At 46.0% G+C, this 11,536-nt stretch overlaps 1 protein-coding gene across 1 annotated transcript in view; it reads right to left on the bottom strand.

Moving 5' to 3' along the window:
- The window catches only part of RHBDL3 (rhomboid like 3), an 87,873-nt gene extending 79,206 nt beyond the window's left edge, over positions 1-8,667 (bottom strand). The window contains exon 1 of the mRNA XM_054688885.1: positions 8,628-8,667. The gene's annotated coding sequence lies outside the window, so the exon portion shown is untranslated. The remainder of the gene's footprint in view (positions 1-8,627) is intronic.
- Between the last annotated feature and the right edge of the window lie 2,869 nt (positions 8,668-11,536).

Below are 11,536 nucleotides of genomic sequence, written 5' to 3' on the forward strand. Positions count from 1 at the left end.
TTGTTTATACAAGCACTGGGCACAGTCAGAAGCGCGGGAGGGTGAGAGAATTCACCAGAGCCAGAGCGGGGAGCAGAGCAGGCAGAAGGACCGAAGTACACTGCTGAGGGGAGCAGCGGGCGGCAGGAGAGGTCTGTGCGCCATGTGGGACCCTCCTCCGGTGGCCGGGGAGCAGCCGGGGATCGAACCGGCACCGCAGAGGCCGCGGGCAGCTTCGCAACCCAGCGCTCAACCGCTGCGCCACCGGGCCACGGGGGAGGCCCTCTTTGTCTCTATTTTTAAAAAAGATTTATTTATTTATGCATACAAAAACTGGGGTACAGGCCAGAGGTGTGGGGGGGGCGGTGAGAGGACTCACCAGAGACAGAGTGGGGAACAGAACAGGCAGACTGATGAAATACACTGCTGAGGGGAATAGCAGGCGAGACAGGAGAGGTCTGCTGTGCCATATGGGTAGCTCCCTGGCTGGGGATCAAACTCATGCTGCAGAGGCTGCGGATTGCTTCATAGTGTTGTGCTTAACCCCTTGCACCACCAGGGAGGCCCCTGTTGTCTCTATTTTTTGAGAAGTGGCTCCCCAAGAGAATCATCCTGACTAGAAAAGGAATAGGAATACAACATGCTAGTTGGTTAAGCAGGTAAAGATATGCAGCTTGGGTGTTCTTTTAATGTAAGCACCTCTTAAATATAACACACAGGGGAAAGAAATGGATACTACCTTGGGCCTCCCCTGGTGGCACAGCAGTTGAGTGCTGGGTTGCGAGGCTGCCCACAGCCTCTGCAGCGCCGGTTCGATCCCCGGCCACTGGTGAGGGTCCCACAAAAAAAGAAAAAAGAAACGGATACTACTTCACCAAACACCCTAGCACATGTGAACCGGCCTAAGCAGAGACAAGGTAACAAAGGATTGCCTGCTTGCCTGAGTCCTTATCTGTCAGTTCCTCACAGATCTAGGTTTGCTTAGAGTGTCCAAATCTGGGGATAACCTCTTTGTTCTTGAGATCTTCAGTTAAAGTACAATGTACAGCCCTTAAACTGTTACTTGGAGGTAGCAGGTAGAGTTAATCCTAAAAGGAGTGAAGCTTATGGAACAGAAATCATATTGGGTTGGGAAAACAACCAGTGTCTTCCTACTCTAAACAAGCACCCAGTGAAGCAACACATACAGCCACGCTGTCTCCCGTACCTCCAGAATCACACATTCTCTGTCCTTAAATTTATGACTCACAAAGAGTAAATTAGTTAAAAATATTTTGATTTAGCATAAATACAAGTTCAGCAGAGTGCAGAGGGAGCTCTAAAGTTAAGTGGCTCCACTGGCATAGAGACACTGGCTAAGAGACACCAAAGGCCAGCTGCCTTGGCTACCTCCCCTAGTCCCTGGGTTTTGGGATTGTTACAGTCCTGACCACATGAAGAAGGCTCTAACAGGGGACATGCTTTTCCTAACTTGTTTTGACTCTGACTCCTACACAGACAGGGTTTCTTCCTTTGGTTTCAAGGGTCATTTCAGGTAAACAGTAACTCTCACCCCCGAAAAGTGAATCCTAAAATGTGGCAGAATTCTGAGTGCTGTGTAAGATGCTGCCTCTGCACCTGGCTTGTACTCTGGTCTGTTTTAGTGACTGCTTGTACCTTCAGGTGAACAGTTTCTGTGTTGCTTGAGATGGGCTCCCGTTTCCAGTATTTTAGCACACAGTATATTTTTCAAATGCAGCAGCTACTTTGACTTTTTTTTTTTTAAAAAAGATTTATTTATTTATACAAGCACTAGGTACAGTCAGAAGTGCGGGAGGGTGAGAGAATTCACCAGAGCCAGAGCGGGGAGCAGAACAGGCAGACTGATGAAGCACACTGCTGAGGGGAGCAGGGGGCGTGGCAGGAGAGGTCTGTGCGCCATGTGGGACCCTCGCCAACGTTCGGGTGGTGAACCGGTGCTGCAGAGGCTGTGGGCAGCCCTACAGCCCAGCGCTCAACTGCTGCGCCACCAGGGGAGGCCCTACTTTGACATTTTTTTATAGAAGTGTGTGTCTAAATTTTTACATACCATACTGGAGGAAGTTCCTTCAAACAGGTGATACTCCTTCAGTCCAAGTGAAACTAACTTAAAATAGGCTATGGTGGAAGACTGTGAGTGCTGTGGTGGTGGGAGGCCTATGGTGACCACACCTGAAGGGCAGATCCTAGACTGTCAAAATACAAATAAGGGTGTAAAACAATGGTACTTCATTAAAATAAATAAGTGAAAGAAACTAACTTAAAATACTTCACGACATTCTCCACAGTGTTTTGGAAGCCCCTCAACTGGATTGTTGAAGCCCCCCTCTGCTTGAATTTACATCGCATTTCGTTTTATTTTTTTGGGTTCCGAACACTTTTCTACTTTTTTTTTTTAAAGATTATTTATGCATACAAGAGCTGGGATACAGGCCAGAGATGCAGAGGGTGAGAGGATTCACCAGAGACAGAGTGGCGTATAGAACAGGCAGACTAACTGAAATACAATGCTGAGGGGAGCAGTAGGTGAGACAGGAGAGGTCTGCTGTGCCATGTGGGTAGCTCCCTGACCAGGGATCAAACTCATGCTGCAGAGGCTGCAGATTGCTTCGTAGTGCAGTGTTTAACCCCTTGCGCCACCAGTGAGGTCAACACTCTTCTACTTTGGAAGATTATCTTCAAACACAGCACTTTGCCTGAATATAACCATCTCATCTTTATTTCTCACAATACCTAAACTCAATACTTTATTTTTTTAAAGATTTTTTTATTTATGCATACAAGAACTGGGGTACAGATTAGAGTGTGGGGGGTGAGAGGATTCACCAGAGACAGAGTGGGGAGCAGAACAGGTGGATCTGAAATACACTGGTGAGGGGAGGAGCAGGCAAGTCATGAGAGGTCTGCTGCACCATGTGGGTAACTCCCTGGCAGGGTATTGAACTCATGTTGCAGTGGCTGGTGATAGCTTGATAGTGCTGTGTCTTAAACCCCTGTGCCACTAGGGAGGCCGTAAGCCCAACACTTTACACAGAGGAGACTCTGTATTTCTGAATGATGAATGACCTAGCAATATGGACGCCCCCCAGTAAGGTGATTGGAGCATAGGAGAGAGATCATTGAGCACAGGCCACGGAGTCTCACTGAACAAACTTGAAGAAAAAGCTTAGACCCTAATACTGAAGCCTATTACCTCTGGACCTGAATTACCTGAGTATCTGCCATTCCATAGTTGATTTTGCTTATGTTCCTCATCACAGTTCAGTTGTCAGAGTCATCTCAGCATGAAATATTTGGGTTACCCTTTAGGTTTATTTCCTCATTCAGGGCCTCGCTGGTGGCACAGGGGTTAAAGACACAGTGTTATCAAGCTATTGCCAGTCACTGCAGCATGAGTTCAATCCCCAGCCAGCCAGGGAGCTACCCACATGGCCCAGCAGACCTCTCCTGTCTTGAATGCTGCTCCCCTCAGCAGTGTATTTCAGTAGATCTGCCTGTTCTGCTCCCCACTCCGTCTCTGGTAAATCCTCTCACCACCCACATCTCTGGCTTATACCCCAGTACTTGCATGCATAAATAAATAAATCTTTAAAAAATATTTCCTCACTCAGTACAGAAAGCTGCACTGAGTAAAGCTTTAGAGTTTTAAGGCAAAGTGCCTGAAATTTGTTTATTTTCTCAGACATTTCATTCACTCAAAAATATTTGAGCACAGACCATATGCCAAATATTGATCTAGGTCCTGAGTATAAAGTAGTGGCCAAGACAGACAAGATCCTACTCTCATAGATCTTACATTCCGCAGGGCTCAGCAAATGAAAACAGACTGAGGAAAAAAGAAAAAGGAACACAGGTGGTGAGAAGCTGAGTATCTGGGTGATGTCAGAGTGAGTTTTTTTTTTTTTTTTTTTTTTTTTTTAGAGGCATGCTTTATTTATTTATTTTGTTTGTTTGTTTGTTTATACAAGCACTGGGTACAGTCAGAAGCGCGGGAGGGCGAGAGAATTCACCAGAGCCAGAGCGGGGAGCAGAGCAGGCAGAAGGACCGAAGTACACTGCTGAGGGGAGCAGCGGGCGGCAGGAGAGGTCTGCGCGCCATGTGGGACCCTCCTCTGGTGGCCGGGGAGCAGCCGGGGATCAAACCGGCACCGCAGAGGCTGCGGGCAGCTTCGCAACCCAGCGCTCAACCGCTGCGCCACCGGGGAGGCCCCTCAGAGTGAGTTTTTGTAAGATTTTTTAGATGAGATGGTCTGGAGTTTCCTTTCTGGGAGTGACATTTAAATGAAGATGTGGACAAGAATGAGGCAGTTTTATAAAAACCTGCATTTTTTTGCAAAAGGAAAGAACATTTCAAATAGAGAACAGTCACTGTAAAGGCTCTCAAGCAGGTACTTAATGGGTCTAGAAAACAGTCAAGAGCATCTCAGGTGGGCTTTATAGGCATGGCAAGGACTCTGGGTTTTATTTAAATGTGATGAGAAAATACTGAAAGAATTTAAGCATAGCAGTGACATGATGGCAGGTGTAAAAAAAAAGGATTTTAGAAAGAAAACAAAGGAAGTGGGAAACCAATAGTGAAGTTAATTAGCACTTAGTCTGGGTGGGAAGTCATGGTGTCCTGGACCTACATCGTAGCAATGCAGATGGAGGTAAGTGGACAGAGATACATGTTTCGGAGGTAACATCAGAGGACTAGTTGATGATTTGCATGGGTGGGAGAAAGCAGAAGATAACTTTCAGATTTTTTGCTCTGAGCAATGAAATAGTTGGTGGCACACACTGCTAAAATGGGAAATTAGGAAAAGGGGAGAAAGGGTTGGGTACCAAAGGCCCTGGTTAAGGTGCCTCAGCTATCTAAGAGGAAACAATTGGCAGGAAACTTGAGTGCAGCCTTCTAGAATGAGGTCAGGATTGGTAATATCAATTTGGGAGTCGTTTTAAGACTGAATTTATTGGGTTTTTTTTTCCCATAGAGTTTATTTATTTTTGTGTAGAAGAACTGGGGTGTAGGCCAGAGGTGAGGGGGGTGAGAGGATTCACCAGAGAGAGCAGGGAACAGAACAGGCAGACTGACTGAAATACACTGCTGAGGGGAGCAGTGGGCGAGACAGGAGAGGTCTGCTGCACCATGTGGGTAGCTCCCTGGCTGGGGATTGAACTCAGGTCATTGTGGTGGGCCATCATGGTGGTAGTGCTGAGGCCCTTAAGACTGAATTCAGGGAGGCCCTTAAGACTGAATTCAGGGCCTCCCCGGTGGCGCAGCGGTTGAGCGCTGGGTTGCGAAGCTGCCCGCGGCCTCTGCAGCGCCGGTTCGATCCCCAGCTGTTCCCCGGCCACCGGAGGAGGGTCCACATGGCGCGCAGACTCTCCTGCCGCCCGCTGCTCCCTCAGCAGTGTACTTCGGTCCTTCTGCCTGTTCTGCTCCCGCTCTGGCTCTGGTGAATTCCCTCACCCTCCCGCGCTTCTGACTGTACCCAGTGCATGTATAAACAAAAAACAAACAAACCAGCAACAAATAAATAAATCATGCCTCTATTAAAAAAAAAAAAAAAAAAAAAAAAAAAAAAAAAAAAAAAAAAAGACTGAATTCAAAGCCAAGGGACTGCAAGTAGCAAGGAGCTGTACCTAGAGCTAAGATCCTGGTTTCTAAATATCAATCTCTAATAGAAGGAACTAGGGTTCCATGGAGAAATGACTGATGTCAGGACTAGGGCAGGTAAAGGATAGAATGAAGCCTGGGATATACACAAGGTACCTAAGACATTTTCTAGGGTTGGAAAAATGGAGCACTCAGAAAATAATGGGCACATGTGGAAAGGGCCATGTTGAAGAAGCTCCCGTGGCCACATCTGGGATAACAACAGATGGGCAGCAATTAAACAAATACAACGACAGTAATAGATTATGATCCACAGAATAAAATAATTCCTGAGTTCACACTGATATAAACTGAAAAAATAGATGGGGGGGTGGGCCTCCCCGGTGGCGCAGCGGTTGAGCGCTGGGTTGCGAAGCTGCCCGCAGCCTCTGCAGCGCTGGTTTGATCCCCGGATGCTTCCCGGCCACCGGAGGAGGGTCCCAGATGGCGCGCAGACCTCTCCTGCCGCCTGCTGCTCCCCTCAGCAGTGTACTTCGGTCCTTCTGACTGCTCTGCTCCCCGCTCTGGCTCTGGTGAATTCTCTCGCCCTCCCGTGCTTCTGACTGTACCCAGTGCTTGTATAAATAAATAAATAAATAAATAAATAAATAAATAAATCTTAAAAAAAAAAAAAACAAAACAGATGGGAAGGGCATTGAAATTCCTTACAGTACAGGGCCTCCCCGGTGGCGCAGCGGTTGAGCGCTGGGTTGCGAAGCTGCCCGCAGCCTCTGCAGCGCCGGTTCGATTCCCGGCTGCTCCCCGGCCACCAGAGGAGGGTCCCACATGGTGCGCAGACCTCTCCTGCCGCCCGCTGCTCCCCTCAGCAGTGTGCTTCGGTCCTTCTGCCTGCTCTGCTCCCCGCTCTGGCTCTGGTGAACTCTCTCACCCTCCCGCGCTTCTGACTGTCCCCAGTGCATGTATAAACAAAACAAACGAACAAACAAACAAATAAATAAATAAAACATGCCTCTATAAAAAAAAAAAAAAAAAAAAAGAAATTCCTTACAGTACAATGCAAATTAATAAATGCAGAACATTTGGCAAATATCACAGTAATAACTATTCTGGGAAAGACAGTCAAAATCACAATGAGTTATTTCATGCTCACAAGAATGATTACATAAAAAAAGAAAAAGACAATAACAACAAGCATTGGCAAAGATGTAGAGAAATAAGAACCTGCATATATAACAAATGAGAATATAAAATGGAGCAGTCACTTTGGAAACCAGTTTGGCAGATCCTCAAAATCTTGAAGAGTTAGCATATAATCCACCAATCCTACTCCCAGGTAAATACCCAAGGGAAATGAAAGCAAATGTCCACACAAAAACTTGTACATAAACATTCATAGGAGCACTATTCATACTAGTCAAGAAATAGTAACAATCCAAATGTCCATCAACTGATGGACAAACAAAATGTGGTATGTTCATACAACAGATATTATTCAGCCAAGAAAGAGAAGTAATGAAATGCTGTACATGCTGCAATGTGGATGAAACTTGAAAACATTATACCAAGTCAAAGAAGCCAATCATGGGCCTCCTTGGTGGTGCAAGGGGTTATGATACAACCTATGAAGCTGCTGAAGCCACTGCAGCACAAGTTTGATCCCTGGCCAGCTAGGGAGCAAGCCACATGGCACAGCAGACCTCTCCTGCCTTGCCTGCTGTTCCCCTCAGCAGTGTATTTCAGTCAGTCTGCCTGTTCTGTTTCCCACTCTGTCTCTGGTGAATCCTCTCACCCCCCCACACCTCTGGTCTGTACCCCAGTTCTTGTATGCATAAACAAATAAATCTTTAAAAAAAAGCCAATCACAAAATACCACTTAATGTATGATTCCACTTACATGAAATTCTATTTCTAGGAAATCCTACTATCATTTTGGCAACTTTAAAAGTGTTTCAAATTATTTCAAAGTAAAAAGATAAAAAAATAAAATCAAGGTTCTTAATGAGATCATCTAGAGACAGAGTATAATGAACACAACACAGAATGAAACCTTTGGGTATGCTAACATTTTAGAGATTGAGCAGAGGTCAAATACCCAGCAGAATAAAGAAGAAAATGTAGCCAGCATTTTCTCAGCTCTTTGTGCTGCCTGCCAGGACAACAGGGCTAAGGGACATTTTGTTGGCCCAAATACTCAAGAGATGAAAAAGGAACTCTCCTGCATTGCTGGTGGGAGTGCAAACTGGTCCAACCACTTATGGTATGGAAAGCTGTCTGGAGGTTCCTCAGTCTACTAAAAATGGTGCTACCATACAACCCAGCAATTCCACTCCTAGGGATCTACCCAAAGGACACAAAAACATTGATTCAAAAGAGCACCTGTACCCCTATGTTTATTGCAGCTCTATTTACAATAGATAAAACCTGGAAACAACCCAAATGCCCAAAAATAGATGACTGGATCAAGAAGATGTGGTATATATACACAATGGAATATTATTCAGCAATCAAAAAAGATAAAACTCACGCCATTCGCAGCAATGTGAATGGAGCTTGGAATTATGCTCAGTGAAATAAGCCAGAAGGAGAAAGAAAAATATCGGATGGTTTCACTGATAGCAGGAATATAGGGGAACCAAATAAGACATCAGTGTAAAAAAATAACAGTACAAAACACAGCAAAGCAAAACCAGAGAAATTATAAATCAGAGACATACTGCAAGGATCAGAGGGAGGGAGGGAGGAGCACAGGGGACTGGTGATGGTGCATGGGTGCATTGCTGAAGGAAATTCTATGGGAACTACACCTGAGGGGGGGTGGGAAGCAAATATTGTTTTAAAATGATGTAAAAAACAATTTAAAAAATACTCGAGAGGGCCTCCCCTGGTGGCGCAGCGGTTGAGCGCTGGGCTGTGAGGCTGCCCGGTTCGTTCCCCGGCCGTGCCGGCGAGGGTCCCACAAAAAAAAAAACCCAAAAAACTCAAGAGAGCTTAATCAAGACATTTCTCAGATATATGTAGAAAAAAAACTTACTATCTGCCGCGGACCAGCACAGCAGTAGACGATGAGGCCACCTCAGGGTTGAGAGAAGCGTGCAGGGTGGTCAGGGCGTCGGCGAAAGAAATGACAAACAGACACACTTCAAGAGTGAAAATCTGAGTGTAATTTTCTTTAAATTTGTGACCAGTATATATATGTTTTCCAAAAGCACAGGAATGAATATCAAGGAAATTAGCTTGCTCATGGGCTCAGTCTACCACTATCAGGGAGGTGATCTACATAACAAGCAATGACCATTATAGAAGAAAGAAGGAAGTTTAGAAAGACAAATAAGGGATTAAAGTTTGTAGTTCTAGGAAGAGGGATAAGATTTTTAGCATTCTTGTAGTGGTTCTTGGTCGTTATCTATTGATAAGCTTCTGCCTTTTCAGGGAACTTCCGTTGCACTTCCTCTGCTTCAGGCTGTTCTCCCCCTGCGCGCTGGTTGCCCAGCCGGACCTAGGGACCGTGGCGAAAGCCATTCCTAAAGATCACTGCGGGGGGAGGTGCAGCAGGTAGGGTTTTGCTGTTCTTCCCCTGCGCGCTGGTTGCCCAGCCGGACCTAGGGGCGGTTAGCCCTAAAGGTCACTGCAGGGGAAGGTGCAGCAACTATCATTCCTGCCTCTCCAGTTTCCCGGATGCAATGGTTCAGCTCTGTTCAAATGCAGGAAGGGCAGAGGCTTGCCACCCTGCAGGGCTCACTGTGGGGATGCAGATCTCCTAACCTACTGGGGAAGTAGGGTGGAACGACACCCACCAGGGACAGACCTCAGTGAACATGCACAACACTGATCTTCATTTTTGTGGAGGGAAACAGAACTAACATGTCAGAATTTGCACAGTGGGAGCTTTGCAGATGCTGTCTGTCTAGAACTCTGTTCTCCCAGCTCCTCAACTTTTTAGTCTCAGAAGATTCAAGATCAGGAGCTCAGTCGTGTTGTTTAACATGCATCTGTACTCTTTTTTTTTTTTTTTTTTTATAGAGGCATGCTTTATTTATTTGTTTGCTGGTTTGTTTGTTTGTTTTGTTTATACATGCACTGGGTACAGTCAGAAGCGCGGGAGGGCGAGAGAATTCACCAGAGCCAGAGCGGGGAGCAGAGCAGGCAGAAGGACCGAAGCACACTGCTGAGGGGAGCAGCGGGCGGCAGGAGAGGTCTGCGCGCCATGTGGGACCCTCCTCTGGTGGCCGGGGAGCAGCCGGGGATCGAACCGGCGCCGCAGAGGCCGCGCGCAGCTTCGCAACCCAGCGCTCAACCGCTGCGCCACCGGGGAGGCCCGCATCTGTACTCTTCATCTGTCTGTCCTCACCTGTGTTCAGATTCCATCAAAGGGCTTAGGCAGAGGAGCCAAGTATAGGTGGTAGCAAGTTGCCTTCCCCTGTCCCTGAGAAACTGAACCTGGGGTAGCTGACCTGTTCTCTGTTCTGCCCAGCTGCATCTTTTTGGCAGTGAATCGAGACCCTGATCTTTGCACACACACCCCACCCCCACCCCCGCCACATGCCTGCCTACTCCCAGGGGGATATGTATTAATGTGGTTGGGTCTAACTTAATTTCCTTGATTTGTGTAACTTGTTCTTTTTTTTTTTTTTTTTTTTTAAGATTTATTTATTTATTTATACAAGAACTGGGGGACAGGCCAGATAAGTGGGAGGGAGAGAGGATTTACCAGAAACAGAACGGGGAACAGAACAGGCAGACTGATGAAATACACTGCTAAGGGGATCAGCGGGCGAAACAGGAGAGGTCTGCAGAGCCATGTGGGACCCTCGCCGGCCGGCCGGGATCAAACCGGTGCTGCAGAGACTGCAGACAGCTTCACAGCGTGGTGCTCAACCACCTGCACCACCAGGGGAGGCCCTGTGTAACTTGTTCTTGAGTAGTAACTTGACTCAGTCACTGGAGCTATTGTGGAAATATTAACTAGCTGTCTTGTTCACAAAATGATCTAGTGGTATTAGAAATTCATTAGGTTGTAGATGGAGTAGAAAAGCATGGACCGAAGAGCTAAGACCTGAATCTGAATCCCAACTATGCCATGTTCAGTGTGCAAATTACATGACTTTTCTTGCTTTCTTTCTCTCTCTACAAAATGGGTGCATAAGGTACATTCTTAGAACTGAAGGAAGAGCTCTGGCTAGAGTGTAGTAAGATGGGGAGAGCACAGATTTGCCCTCAAAGAAGGTCTGGGGATAAGTCTGCAGAACCTTGTAAATCACTTAAGGTTTGAACTGTATCATAAAAGTAAAGAGTTCTATTTTTTTAATCAAAATTATACTTAGGCATCATTTGGATTTAAAAATTTAACTACTGTTAACTTATCCAGATTGTAACTTCCCTAAGGGCAAAGACTGTGTGTAACTACTTTGACCTCTTCAACGTTGAGAGTGAATTTTAGCATGCATCAGAATCCTGGGTGGGGGATTGGAGAGGCGGGGGCGGGCTATAAACACAGGTTTCCCTAGACCCACTCTTACCTCCAAGTTTCTAATTCAGTAGGTCTGCAGTGGGGTGGGGCCTGAAATTGTATTCCTTACACGTTCCTAGGTGTTGTGACTACATTTTAAGAAGGGGGAGGTGAGGATGGGAGATCTGTAAAGAGAGTAAGTGAATGTGTGAAGATACACTCAGCCACTTATACTCTAGACAGTATAATAGAAGTGGCTGGAATGGAGAAGACTGAAATTGTAGAAATCCCAGAGGCAGATTAGAGAAGTAGAGATAAAAATAGTTATGTGACAAAATTTTATTTTAGTTTTTTCCTCTGTTAAAGCCCGTTTCAAGGGGCTATTTATAAATAACAAGTGAAAAGATGGCTCCCCCCCATTTAAGAATAATTAAAGAAAAATCATAAAGTGCTTTAAAAAGAGTAGTTATATCCCTACTTCCCTCAATTATCTA

The sequence above is a fragment of the Talpa occidentalis genome, unplaced genomic scaffold (genome assembly GCF_014898055.3).
Source record: "Talpa occidentalis isolate TD23 unplaced genomic scaffold, MPIMG_talOcc4v2.1 talOcc4.7, whole genome shotgun sequence".
Classification (NCBI taxonomy): Eukaryota; Metazoa; Chordata; class Mammalia; order Eulipotyphla; family Talpidae; genus Talpa; species Talpa occidentalis.